Below are 15,170 nucleotides of genomic sequence, written 5' to 3'. Positions count from 1 at the left end.
GGAATTTTTTTGCAAGACTTCACATCATGTCTTAACATCTTTGTAAGATTACATTTGACATAGTTGATTCACCCACCACTTTTATTCTCACAAACGTTGCATTTCAGCCGATTGGAATTTGGAATGGGTGTGTACAAAATCTTTCCCATGGCATAACGAGCTGAAACAAAAAACACATGTAGGCAATATTTCTGTTAGGATCAATAAGAATATACAAATTAAAGTTAAATGCATGGCGACCTTTAGGGTTTAGGTAAAAAAATAAAATGTAATCCTAAACTATTGCTTGTAAACCTAAAATATTTAGGAACATAAGGGTTAGGTTTATGTTTAGCAAGTGCAGTGTTTAATAAAAAATTATTTGTTACTTAACATTAAAATGAAAAAAATTAAAACCCTATGTTACCCCAAGTTTCCGGGACGGGGGGACGAGTTTCCGGGACGGCAAATTTTTTTGCCAAATTTGGGGACGGGGGGGGACGGCAAAGGGGACGGCTGTATAAAATAGAGGGAAAATTTAAAATATATAGGAAAATTTTAAATGTTCATATGAAAACATGGATAAAGCATGCATCTATACATTATATTCATATGAAAACATGGATATAGCATGTGTATGATACTATGAAAACATTTTAGAATGCAAACATCGAACATACAACATTATCAATAGACTCAATACTCAATATGCACTCAGAATTCAGAATTTCAATTCATTCACATTGTCAATATGCATATCATAATAGATATTAAAGAAATAAAATACATAATGGAGCCTAATCAGACTCAGAGGTTAAATTTTCACTACTTCCATCAGCGTAGTTCCCCCCTATATTTTTCGACGGGGGTTTGGGGGCAGCGCCCCCAACTTGGGGTCAAGGGGCAGCGCCCCTTGCGCGCTCCCTGTCGCGATACAGGGCGGGGTCGAGGGGCAGCGCCCCACGAGGCCAAAAATACTTTTATTATTTTATATAGGCATCGGGTGTTATTTTTCTATTGGCAAAAAACCCTTCATGAGATATTTCACTCCCTCAATTACGCAAAAAATATCATTAAAAAAAATTTGAAAATACGACTTTTTTATTTTAATATTTTTCCCTAGCCCTAGATGTGGGGGACGTCTGGCCGTCCCCGGGACGGCTGGGACGTCCACAATCCGTCCCCAGCCGTCCCCGGGACGTACGGACGTCCCCCACAGCTAGGGAAGCCGTCCCCCCGTTTCGGGGACGTCCCCTCAAAATTTTGACAATTTGGGGACGGGGGGGGGACGTCCCCTGGCCGTCCCCAAGTCCCCGAAACGTCCCGGGGACTGGGACGGGGGTTTTCAGGTAGGGGATGCGTCCCCGGGTTTCGTAGTTAAAACCATAACCTTGACAACAAACTAAAGATATTTATTTATGGTTGAAGTTAGGTCTAGCATAAAAATGACAACATTTAATTTAGAAGCGTGAGATTTCCACAATCCATATCAATGTTGTTAAGTAATTTTTGGATTTGACTATGTGAATTTTTAGTATTACCAATGTTTTGGATCAAACTCCATGATCCATGGCGTTTGGTAAATCAGAAACAAAAGGAGAGATCGGGGTCGAGGGCAACTTGGTACCTCGTGTGCTGGAAATCAGGCCTGCACGCCTATGAGTGAGCGTTGCTCGGCTCGGGCGGTGATCTAGTTTGCTAGACTCACCGCCCGGACGTACCTGCCTCATTTATTGCTCTCTATTGGCTTCGCTCGTGCATTTTATGGCGCAAGTCTCACCTGGAGCGGAGCAATCAAACTAGGTGAATAAAACATTCAAAGATGCCCTAGCTGTTCAGTGCGTTCTGCTGGGTGGTGCCGCATTCATCTCGAAGGAGAGTGACTAGGTTTGCAACTGCGACAATGGAGGAGGTAAGGGTTTCTAACCCAGTAAACTTACTATTATTCCTAATGCTCCCATGGCCTAGTCGTTAGATAATGAGAAAGATAGGCTTAGGAAATCTGCTATTTTTCTTGCTGCTCTTGATGTTAATTCGTTGTCCTCACATAATTACATTAATAACTGGATCCAAAATGTCTGGGTTAAGAAATTAGGGTTTTTAATTTCATTCTATAGAATGGTGCAAAAAGGATTGTTTATTATTTTCTTCAAAAACCCTAGACGCCAAGATGAGGTTGTAAAAAAGCAATTCTAGAATATTGGGAAATGTTGTTTTCGGACTATGAGTTGGTCTCCGGAGTTTAACAAAGAAGAATTCCTGGCTATTTCGTGCCCTAAATGGCTCTCTATGAATAATGTCCCTCCATTCTTTTGGCAATTTCTTCCAAAGGCCCTGGAAAATCTTGGAGATGTGCTTAGAATAGACGATTCTCCTACCCTACTCCCCCATCTCGATGCTAGGATTCTTGTTGCTATCTCTCTTGGCAAGGACCTGTCGGAGGAATTGGTCATGGACCTAGGTGAAGAAAGGTTTTCATGCCCTATAAGATATTTGGGTGGCATCAATTCGTGTTTTCTGTGTCGAATGGAGGGACATGTCAGGAAAAACTGTCCTCTATTGAGAAACAAAAAGCCTACCCCTGCTTTTGTTGACTCTTCCCCTTCTTCGTTGGCAGTGTCGGTCTTGCTTGCTGATCCTATTGCCACAGACTCTAACTTGCCTCCCGCAGTGAAGCTGATTGTTTGTTCAGTCTCTCCTAACCCGCTGGTCTCTATTCTAATCCCCCCCCTTCTTCGTCGTCTTCCCCTTTGAAGCTTGACTTCCCCCTACCTTCTTCCCCCCCCCCAACCCCTCCCTGCCGAGACTGTCACGTGGCCTCTCAATGCTCAACAACTGGCTTTGCAGAAACTCATAAATATTGCAGAAGTTAAGAAAAGGATTGAAAATATCATTGGCTGTGACAAAGGTTGTGAACAATCTGTTATGACTGTCACCTCTTCCTCGGGTCCGAGTGGTGCCTTGAAGGTCGAGTATACCAACACTGAAAGGATTGAGAGGGAGCCTAATAGGGGGGACTCCTTGACTAAGGAAGACAAATTACTCATACCTACTCATTCTAGCAATGATGCAGATGAGAACATGTTTGTTATTAAGAGGGCCTACAACCCAACAAAGCCACTTATTGATGTTCTTATCAGGGTTGACCCCTCCAGCACCCCCCCATTTAGGTTTCCCCTCAAGACTATTAGTGCTGCTACTCTAGGCAATCCTGACATCACGCACACCCCTGGGAAAAATGGCGTGGAGTTAGTGAAGATTGACATTGACCCCAATTTGCATTCCACTCAAGGTAAGGAGAGATATAAGTAATGGGAAAAATGGGCCATTGTACCATATATTCGCCCCAATTCTAAAGATACAATTGAGGAGGCCATGAAATATATTGGGCTTAAAAAGGCCTTAGCAACCAAAAAAGTGGCCTCTAAAGGGGGAAAGCACTCCCCTTCTTCATCCTTGGGAGTTGAGCAGGAATTTGTCTTCAAGAGAAGAAGGGGGAAGCCGAGTGGTTCTACCAATAAGAAACATGACAGCCTAGGGCATAAACCTAATCTGCCCAAATGCTATAAGTCATTCAGGGCACCAATGGATACCACACCTTAAACCAGCTAATGGAGTTGAACTGTGTTTCATGGAATGTTAGGGTTCTTGAGTCCTCGGATAGGAAGTATGTTGTCAAGAGATTCTTGAGAATGAAAAAGAATGTTGATTTTCTACTACTCCAGGAGATTAAAGCAGTACAATTCTCCTTAGATATAAATCTGAAATGTATATGGAGAGAGGCCTCATACTATTCTACTAATCACTGTAAAGGCAAAGGAGGCTATGCCCTTCTTATCAATAAAAGCTGGTCCAAATATGTTAAGAATCGGGGGTGCTCACCTTGCAATAGAGCAATATGGGTCACACTAGAGTATAAAGATAAAAAATTCGGAGTTGTATCTATCTATGCTCCTAATGATCACAGGGAACGCATTGATCTTTGGAAATGGATTGGTAGATTGAGGATATCCCCTGGATTCTGGGTGGGGATTTCAATATGATTGAGCAACCACAAGATAAGGCGGGAGGAGTTAGATTTGAATGGAAGCCCAATGAGAGATTCTTCTGGTCAAGAATGATGAACAAGTTGAGAGTTGAGGACCCTATGGCTGGGAAGAAGCAAGACAATAGAGAGATTTGGTATACCTGGTGTAATTTCCAGCAAGGTAGAAAGAAAATTTACTGTAGGTTGGACAGATTCTATATGTGCAAAGATGACTTCAACATGGTGAACGATGAAGTCAGTCAAGGTGTCAGAGTAATCCCTTACACCCTGTCGGATCACCATACCATTGCTGCCACCTTCCTCTTCAAAACATCTTAGTACTCTCATTGGGGTAAAGGGTACTTTCTCCTTGAACACTTCCCTCCTGAAGGATGAAGATGTAGTCTTTGCAACATACATTATTAGGCAGTTCAACTGTTGGCACTCTAACCCCTCCAATGCTATTGATACCTGGAATCAAATGATAGCCAGTTGGCGGATCCTTTTTCAGACGGTGGGAAAAAAAAGGGCCTTAGATAGTAGGAAAGATGAAACTGGTTGGCATGAAACCCTGATGGCAGTAGAGGATACTCTTCAAAAACATCCTGATAATGCTGATGCTGCTATTAAGATGAAGGCTGCCAAGGATAGTCTGAGAAGACTACAAAATCAAAGAATATAAGGTGCTAAAATTAGAGCAAGAATTAATTGGATTCAGCATGGAGATAATGGCTCTAAGTTCTTCTTTGAGCTCCTCAGGTATAAAGAGCCTAAAGAAAAAATTGAGGAAATCTGTGAAGAAGGGATTAACATCTCAGATTAGGGGGAGATTCTCAGAACCTTTGCTCATTACTATCAGAATCTATTCTCTTCTAAGGATTCTGCCTCTAATGTTGAGGATGTCAAGTACAGAGTCAGTAAAATTATGCCAAAAAAACTTGAGAAGGAAGATCTTGAAATTTAGATAAACCTATTGTTTACCACATACGGGTAAACGATTAAATGCAGAAAGTAAATGCACAGAACATAATTGAAATATATTAAAGAACCAGTTTTTGTATTAATTCAATAGTCCATGTACATCAAGTGCTTATAACATTACACCCAGATACGACTATGATGATGATACTAAGAAGGAACGGTATGCAATATATAATACCCGATGGGGTGCGACCAACCGTCGCGTCCAACTACCCTTCGGGACGACTAACTAACTGACTGCCGTAACTCATTATTACCGACGACAACATAAACATAATATGACAACATAACATAATGATTATTCTCGACAACATCATCCCCCCCAGAAAAGAACTCGTCTCTAGATGACTTAATACAAAATAGAGATGATGTTCATTCAAGGTGTAGAGTTGCAGGAACTGCTGACGCTAGTCGAGCCCGGAACCCATACACTTGCTACGTCCTCGCTTGAAAACCCTTTTCTGCTACCATCCGATGCTCAAGTGCGGATTTCACCATTATTGCTTCCTTTGACATCACAGTCCTCCTGTGCCTAAACCAAACTTGTCTGCAAAACACGCTTTTCAGCCTCCACCAACTGCTACTCAAATGACACTGTCTCCCTAGCCAATTTCTCCTCGATAGCCACCCGCGTTGCCCTCTCGACATCCAACTCCTGGGTACATTGAACTAAGTCTCACACTATTACTGCCTCCAACCTGGTGGTTAGCTCCTCCCGAGCCCTCTATGCATCCACCAAGGCAACCTCACGTCCAGTTAAGACATACTCCGAGTTCCTCAAAGCGTACCATTCATGCGTGGAAGTGGCCACAACCCTCTAGCACAAAGGCTAGGAGACGCCTCAAATCCTCCATCACACTCCCCAAAGGCTAAAAACCGAACTGAATAACTCCCTGGTGCCATACGACTTCGCGTTCTTGCAATGCCTTCCTTCAAATTCTGTTTGTTTGCAACTTCCAAATCCGTCTCCCTCCATGTCTTATGGCTTCCCTGCCAATGCTTAGCTGCAGGCTTCTTTCTCATAGTACGGAACAACCCAACACTTATTGTGACTTCTCGGATGCCCTTCACCCAACTCCAAAAAGTGTATTGTAGCTCAAAAATAAACTGGGGGTCTGGGGGCAGTACCCCCAGTGGGGTCGAGGGGCAGTGCTCCAAGTGCGCTCCCTGCTTCTCCACTAAGTTTTCAGTGTCCTGGCTCCAGACTCCATCGAATGATTTTAAATCTGGTCGTCTTTTTTTTTTTTTAACGTGCCATCACCACCGTTTATCCCTGCCGTGCCGTGGTATTTTCCCTTTCACCCTCTTTTAAACCGCTGCCACTGTGCTCCTTCAGGCCTACGGACTGTAATGTCCCGAGCCCGTACAGAGGTTATTTGCTAGAAGATGGAGTGAACCCGTACGGTGGCTGGGCCGTACGGCGACTGGGGTCGCCCGAAGCTTGATGTCGTACGGTGATTGGTCTCTTGTACGGTGTCTGGGAAGGTCATGTGGTGGACTCTGTTTGGCCGTACGGGTGTACGGTAGTGGCCGTACGGTAGATGAACACCCTCTGAGGCTGATGACCTCCGTCGATGGTGGTCCACCGTACGGTGTCCCACCGCACGATGGTGCTCCGTATGGTGTCCCACCACACGGTGGTCTACCGTACGGTTTCTCACCGCACGGTGTCCCACCGCTCGGTGGTTAAACCCCACGGTGTCCCGCCGTACAGTGGTCCCACCACAACTTTTTTTTTTTTTTAAATTTTTAAATTTTTTTTTTATTTTTAATTTTTTATTTATTTATTTATTTTTCCTAATCTAATTGTCGAGAGTCTTTGGCTCGGGTTCCATGCCTCTGGGATCCCCCTTCATCCTTCTCGGTTTGCCTCGCCCGAGAGTCTCCCGCTTTGGTCCTGTGCCTCTCGAGTCTCCATCCATCCTCTCGGGTCCCCCTTCGGACTCTTGGGTGTCCTTTTGGCCGCTCGGGTCCCCTACGCGCTTCTCATGGTAGGGTTTCCATTTGGACCCGTTGATGGCAAGTCTATTTTCAATGGCCATTCGAAGACCTGGAACCATAAATTTTACAGGAGGCACGGTCTCCTTCCCGTACACAAGGAGAAGAATAATAATAAGGATTTTGAAGGCTGTGGCCTTCCACACAAGGTTCCAATCGTTGCCAACACGAATGATCTTGGGATTATCTACGTCACTGAGGTTTGGGGCGTCTCCCTTCCAATAGTCTTTGTATTCTGGCAGGTACACCTCCTCTGTTACTTGCTCTGGTTCCTCTACTTCGACCTTGTAGCTCTGGAACATTTCATAATCCTCCATTTGCTAGTGGAAGAGCCCGTTCAATGACCCTGTCTCATCCTCAGAGCACTCTCCTAGTTTGAGAATCCCTTCATCGTTGGGCTCCTTGTAGTCTCGTCCTTCGTCCCTCAGGTCACCTTCTCCTTCACCCTCCGATTCCGAACATGATGCCAGTTCCTCACTAACCAACTACGTCCCAAGGTCTATGATAAACTTCCTTCCTCCATTCTCCATAGACAAAGTGTTCTTCTTCCAGTTGTGGGTGGCCTTGGCTGCCACCAGCCACCCTCTCCCTAAGATCTCATCATACCCTTTTTTCTTTAGTGGGATTACCAAGAAGTCTAGTAAGAAGGGTTGCGTCCCGATGGTAACTTGCTGGCCCATCCGTGTCCTGATGGGTTTGATTCCATGCTGATTTGCTCGCAGTAGATTGAATGTAGATGGCCACAGCGTCGACTTCCCCAGCTTCCGCCAGGTTTCTTCTGGAAGAACATTCACTCTTGATCCACCATCCACGATGGTATCGGTTAGAATGGTGCCAAGAATACCCATCTCCACAATGGTTGGATTCCTTCCAGTGTTAACTGCTAGCAGCCTGGGGTCTATTGCAGACCCCCCACGAACATCGATGCGGTGGTTGTTATTGGTGCGTGGTTGGGAGAGATTATTCAGCAATGCCGTTCGTAATTGAGGCATCGTTTGGAGGAGATCGTGTACCTTCACATGCACCTCCATTTTTAAAATTTGATTTAGTATAGACTCCTCCGCCTTCGGTCGGTTGGAAGTACCTGCCGTACCCTTTGCCTTCGCCCTCTCCCGTATCTCTTTCTCAATTTCTTCCCATGCTTCCCGTACCCTTCGCTTCTTCGTCTCCAGGTCTGGGCACGTTGCTTATCTGGCTTGGGCTCGGGTTATGGCCAACACTTCCTCCTCTTTGGTTTCCTCGATATTGAGCAAGTTAATGCCGGACTTCGGGCAGGTGTTGTCTTCATGGTCTCCCGGTCCGCACCATTTGCACAAGTATTGTGTGGCCTCTCCCTTCGGGCAGTCTCGGGTGAAGTGCCCCCACTGGCTGCATGCTCTACATTGTATCATCGGTCGACCTTTGGAGTCGTATTCGATCCGACTCTTTGTATTGTTATTGTTGTTTCGTCCTCCCCACCGGTTATCTCGGTAGCCTCCCGATGTTGCATTGTTGTTCACCTGGGAGCTGTCGGTACCGCCCAATGTAGTTGGTTGTTCCTGCGTAAGCAATACTTGTTGGCTTCATGTTTTCATGTTGTAGGGGCATTCCCTGGTGGGATGCCCCATCAACTGGCATATATCGCAATAGGCCTTCTTTGGGTAGGAGCCTTTTGTGTGGCCGTCTGTCTTACATTCCGTGCACCAAATCTCCCCTTCGTCGGTCTTGCTCGGACCTCCCTTCATAACCTTCAGCTCTTTCATCATCCTCAACATGTCCTTCTGCATGGCTTGCACCTTTTTGCCGAACTCGCCATCGCTGCTGCTTCCCTTGAAAGAGTCATCATCCTCGGACGAGCTATCCTTATTTTTCTTCTTGGATGTCTTGGTCTCGCTCTCGAGATCCATTGCTCTATTATATGCATCTTCGTACGAGGTTGGTGGAACAATTTTCATCTTCTTCCGGATGGAGTGTTTCAGTTCCTCCACGAACCATCTCTTTTTCAAGCCATCCGTTGGTTGACTCTCCATTTTCCCCAACAGTTCCTTGAGCCGCCGACTATAGGCTCGGACCATCTCATTCTTGTTCTGCTTTGTGCCATAGATTTTGGCGACTATTTTGTTGTCGTCTCTGAGGAGGCAGAACTCTATCTCAAACTCCTTCTTCAGGTTGGGCCATGTGCCGAGTTTGGTCTTATTCGTATCAGAGTACCAGTCGATGGCCACTCCCCTTAAGGTTGCTGGCAATTGTGTTACCCATTCGTCTTGGTCGGTAACACCGTTCGCTGACCATATGGTTTCGCAAGTGCAGCAATGGCGGACCAGATCTTCCTTCCCATCGCCGTTTAACTTCGACAGCTTCTGCCTATTGGCCATTGATGGGGGTCGTGTCCCCGGAGGTGGCTGTGTCTGTCGTGCACCCGTGCCACTCCCTCCTGCGCCGGTGGTGTTTCCTGCTTGAGTGACTGGGGGTACTGTGTTTTGTTTGCTGTGTGTCTGCGGCTCCTCCGCACCTACGGTCGTATGGTTTCCCTCACCTTCGTTCTCACCCACGTCCTCTGCTGGCTCCCTTCGGTGGTCCTCACTGCGCGGCGTAAGGGATAAGTTCCTGAATTGATCCCGGGTCTCTTCGACCAGATTCCTTCGTAGCCTTGTTTCCTCCAAAAACCATTTTTGGCTTCTCACCCTACGGTGTTCTAGCGACGCGTAGAAATTTTCCTCGGCTTTTGCACCCTCCGTGACACCTCCTTGGTTCCCTTCGGGCAACCCTTCGGCAGGTCGTCCTTTGGCAAGTTGCCTCAGCCTCCGTCTATGTTCTACTTGTTGTTCCAGAATCAAGGCCCTCTGTGTGGCCTCCCACTCCTCACTTTGTGCCTTCTTATTTCTATCTTTGTTTAATAGGTTGGGCATTAATTCCAGTACATCTCCATAAATAGCAACAACACAGAGCTAACTTCCAGTGCGGTCCACATGACACTTGTTGGGACTTCAGCCTCCGTGGCCTCTCTTCGGACGTAGGTCTCGATGGCCACCTGAAGCAGGATTGAGAATTCCCTCGTTGCAGTGTCTTCTCCATCGTAGAGCTCTGTTTGCGCGTCGTCGGCCTCTGGGTTAATCTCACCAACGGGTAGGCCCATCGTGTCCGTACGCCATCTGCTCCTTACTTTCCCGAGTATCTCTAGGCAACGGTGCCAAATGTTTACCACATACAGTTAAACGATTAAATGCAGAAAGTAAATGCATAGAACATAATTGAAATATATTAAAGAACCAGTTTCTGTATTAATTCAACAGTCCATGTACATGAAGTGCTTATAACATTACACCTAGATATGACTATGATGATGATACTAAGAAGGAACGATATGCAATATATAATACCCGAAGGGGTGCGACCTACCGTCATGTCCAACTGCTCTTCGGGACGACTAACTAACTGACTGCTGTAACTCATTATTACCGACGACAACATAAACATAATATGGCAACATAACGTAATGATTATTCCCGGCAACACCTATCACTGTCAATGAAATCAGAGACAAGCCCTTAAGAATGATAAGGCCCCTGGCCTTGATGGGATACCTATTGAGTTTTATAAAAAGAATGCTCATTGGATTTGCGATGATTTATTCAGAGTGTACAGTGAGGCCTTGGAGAAGGGATCGTTGGGCAGAGAGATCAACAGTGGTGTCATCAAACTAATACCAAAGGAAGGAGACAAAACCTTAATAAAAAACTAGAGGCCTATCACTCTATTAAATGCATCTTACAAAATCTTGGCTAAAATGCTTGCTAAAAGACTTGAGAAGGTGTTACCTAAGGTTCTTAACAACACGTAGACTGGATTTGTCAAAGGTAGATATATTCTAGAAAATCTGCTTACTTGTTGGGAATCTATGAATTGGGCAAGAGAATCCAAGCAAATTGGAGCCATGATGCTCTTAGACTTTGAGAAAGCCTATGATAGGATATAATGGAAGTTTGTGTTTATGGTGTTGGAGGCCCTGGGATTTCCTGTATCATTCTGTCATATGATTAAGACCCTTATGGAGGATGCATCTGCTTGTGTGGATGTAAATGGAGAAAAATCCGAGTATTTCACTCCGTCTAGGTCAATTAGGCAAGGCTTTTCTTTGGCCCTTGCCTTGTTCTTCCTTGCTGTTAATGCATTATTCTATCTACTTAGAGACAATACTCTATCTGATAAAGTTAGAGGTATAGATCTGCCCAATGGTGATGAAATTCTGAATATTCAATTTGCGGATGACACCACCATTCTAATTTTGGAGGAAGGTAACATGGGAGCCCTTATGACCAAAATTGACATATTCTGCAGAGCCTCAGGGAGAAAACTATCCTTTCCTAAGTCAGTCATTCTGGGATAGACTCAGGAACCACCCACTTGGCTTTCCAAATTTCCTATTCAATGGGGAGGTCCCGAGTTCCAGACCAGATACTTAGGCGTGCCTTTTGCCGTCAACCCTAACTTGAAGTCTATGTGGGAATGGGTTAGACTCAAAATTGAGAAGAAACTCAGAAGGTGGAATGGGTAGTATCTCTCAATGGCTGGAAGATTTCAAGTGTGTCAAAATATTTTATCCTCATATAACATATATTCTTCAGCTTGGTTGTTTCAGAATAATTAGAGAATTTCTGTGGTTAGATGGTAAGGGGGGTAGGAAAAAACAAGCCATTAAATGGAAATGGTGTATCTTGAGCAAAGGAAAAGGGGGCTTAGGTCTAAAAGATCTGAAATTCCAAGGTATTGCTTTAGTGGCTAAATGGATTTTCAGGGCTATGCAAGGAGAGGAACCATGGAAAATCTTGGTGAGATATAACATTTCCTATTCGACTCTAAAAAATGCAACGAAATGGAAGGGTCTCCCCTTTTGTGACCTAATTGCAGGAAAATTTCCAATCTCCCCAAGTGGTTCAGCGGTTTTCAAAGCACTATGGAAGGCTTGGGAATGGGTCAGGAGATTTATCATAGGGAATGATTGTGTTGATAGAAATCAGAGGATTTGGGGGCAGCGATCTATTTGGTGGAACCTGATATACAAGGATAAACCTCTAGCCCTTACCCAAGGATGCTCAACAAGGGCTTGGGCGAGGAAGGGAGTCAGGGTATTTGAAGATATCATTGAACATGGGAATATATTATCTTGGTAGGTCATTTTGGCAAGATTCGGCATCCCCCACTCCCAGTATAGGACTTACTCTATCCTTTGCTTTGCTTGCTCCCTTCTCCCCCGCCCCCTGGCTTGCTGCAATGATTCCAACCCCTTGTGTTCCCTATTGTGGACCAACGACTCTGCCTTGCATACTGTCAAAACTAAAACTGTTTACTCTGCTCTCGTTGACATTGATGAGATCCCAGAACTATTGGTCTTCGCATCTCCCCTCTGCTGTCTGGACCAAAACCCTATCCTGGATCTGGCACTCCCCTGTTGAGCCCAAGAAGTCCTTTTTTTGGTGGAGACTTATTCTGAATCGGCTTCCTATTAGATTGCAAAATGGAGAATTAAATATTTGTAGTTGTTGTAGAGTGACTAAGACGACCATCCATATATTCTTTGAGTGTTTGATTGCTAAAGAGATCTGGTGCATGTTTGGTATTATGGTGAATTGCAATGTTGATGTTATTGAAATCCTTTGTGGGCATATTGTCAATCTTAAGAAAATTATTAATGATTTTTGGTCTCTTCTTTCTGTTAATATCCTTTGGGCCATTTGGAAAGTTAGAAATAATAGTGTGTTTACTGGCTGTTCTAGAACCCTTACTGAGTCTCTGAGGAGGCTCATATGGTATGATGTTTGTTTGCAGGTCACTGTGGTAATGAAGCTGTCAAGGAGGAAATTTGAGAGCCTTATGACTGATGGGGTGGCAAGTGTGTTCAAATGGGAAGTTTCCCATGGTTTCTCATGGACCACCAAGGATGAAGAGAACGCCCCTTTTGCAGCTGCTCTACACAACTTCATGAGGGAACTCAATGCCCACAGGCCGAGAGTCGCAGAGCATTAGGCAGAGATTGTACCAATGGTAGAACGTTTTGTGCATCCTTACCTCGAGCTTCTCTTAAGTGGCGAGGAGCTGATCTGGATGGAGGGGCCGACAGGTTGGATTGTATGGATGGAAATCAGCCGCACCCTAGCCCCCAGGGAGGGGATCTACCAGTTCACATGATGGCTGACTATAATATCTTTTTGATATGATGCTACCATATATCAGTTCTTTTTGTAATTTGTCTATAAGTTTTTTCTTTAAAACCGTGCATGCATAATGCAATGTATTTAACCAGGAAGGGGAGGATGGGATGATGTATTTTGCTTTGCTAGGATGGGCTATTTTGATGGCTGAATCTATACTTGATCTATGAACTTCCAATGTACTATGCCTTTATGATATTTAACATAAAAAAAACTCCATGATCCATCATCAAGGTGATAGCAAGAGAAGAGAGTAGAAAATGAGATATTAGTAGACCAAGAGGACTAAATAGATGAAGGAGAGGAAGGCACAAGAATCTAGGAGAGACAAGGGGTCAAAAAGAAGATAATAAAGAAGATTAAAACCCCCCCACCCCGAAAAAAAAAGAACAAAGAAGATAATGAATAAAAATAAAAAATTGAAAAAGGATACAAAAAACCAAGATAAAGAGAAAATGAAAATAGATAGTGAAAAATAAAAATGGAAGTATATAAATAAATTAATAGATACAAAATAATTTATTAAAAAATAAATAAGAAGAAAAGGGAATAAATAAAAAGAAATGCAAAGTAACAATTAGAAAAATGATATAAAAAGAAGGAAGACAGAGAAAAGAAAAAAAAAATGAGGAATGGAAAAAACAATTAAAGAGAAGGGAAAACAGTAAATAAAATAAAAAAGAAAAAAGAGAATGTGATAAAGAGAAAAAAGAGAAAAACAAAATAATATAAGGTAGAATAATAGAATAAATTATGCCAATAAAAGAAACAAGGTAACTAATATCAAGAAACAAAATAAATAATAGAATAAAAATGAAATAAAAGAAAAAACATAAGGAAAAAATATGTGAGAAAACCACGAAGAACAAGGGGTAAAAATAATCACAAAGGGGGAGAAACTGAAGACCAGGGAAAGACAAGAATGACGAACGGGGGAGGGCTGATTAGTTACTTTGCATTTCTTTTTATTTATTCCCTTTTCTTCTTATTTATTTTTTAATAAATTATTTTGTATCTATTAATTTATTTATATACTTCCATTTTTATTTTTCACTATCTATTTTCATTTTCTCTTTATCTTGGTTTTTTGTATCCTTTCTCAATTTTTTATTTTTATTCATTATCTTCTTTGTTCTTTTTTTTTTCGGGGTGGGGGGGTTTTAATCTTCTTTATTATCTTCTTTTTGACCCCTTGTCTCTCCTAGATTCTTGTGCCTTCCTCTCCTTCATCTATTTAGTTCTCTTGGTCTGCTAATATCCTATTGCCTACTCTCTTCTCTCGCTATCACCCTCATGATGGATCATGGAGTTTGATCCGAAATGTTGGTAATACTAAAAATTCACACGTTCAAATCCAGAAATTACTTAACAGCATTTAATTTGAAATAAAAAAATAAAAATTCTAAAATTAACCCTAAAACTTAGGTTGGGGTTAGGGTTTATGTCTTGCTAGAAGTTTAGAATATAGGGTTTAAGCTGAAGACTGCTGATTTTTTAAGAAAGCACAAATACTCTACCTCTTTTATGTTATGGCTGGAAAATAAATGAATGTTGAATGCATGCTGCCTCGCTGTAGTTTGTCATTCATAGAGTCTTCAGTATGCTGACTGCTTTAGCTCTGTAAAGCCTGACTTTTTTTCCTTGCACTCTGAAGTCTAAAGTTGAAAAATGAACCAAAAAGGAAAAAGGGAGCAGTTGTAAGGAAATTTGTGGGTGTTTGGAAAACACACAAATTATATGTGGAATTTTGAAAAGCCCATGCATAATTTGCATGTCAATCTGGGTTTGACTTTGCATTGAACAGGTTTTGAAAACATGGCCATGCCATTCCTAATCAGCACATTTTTGGATCCAGATGGTGATTAAATGTGTTTACTCATGTTTTTCTACTATTGCCTTTGCTTGTGAGATAAGAGAGAAGTTGGCATCTTTTTGCCATTTTTTTGAGCAATTATTTTAGGAGTTACCTGATTTTTTGTGTTGTTTATTCATAAGAT

The 15,170-nt window shown here is 43.0% G+C and overlaps 1 protein-coding gene across 1 annotated transcript in view; it reads left to right on the top strand.

Annotated features, from left to right (window-relative positions):
- The window catches only part of LOC131037995 (pentatricopeptide repeat-containing protein At5g04810, chloroplastic), a 208,176-nt gene that overhangs the window by 44,990 nt on the left and 148,016 nt on the right, over positions 1 to 15,170 (top strand). The gene's annotated exons all lie outside the window — the stretch shown is intronic.

The sequence above is a fragment of the Cryptomeria japonica genome, chromosome 6, assembly GCF_030272615.1.
Source record: "Cryptomeria japonica chromosome 6, Sugi_1.0, whole genome shotgun sequence".
In the NCBI taxonomy this organism is placed as follows: Eukaryota; Viridiplantae; Streptophyta; class Pinopsida; order Cupressales; family Cupressaceae; genus Cryptomeria; species Cryptomeria japonica.
The sequence above is the reverse complement of the archived record's forward strand: the minus strand, read 5'-3'. Positions and strand labels throughout refer to the sequence as shown.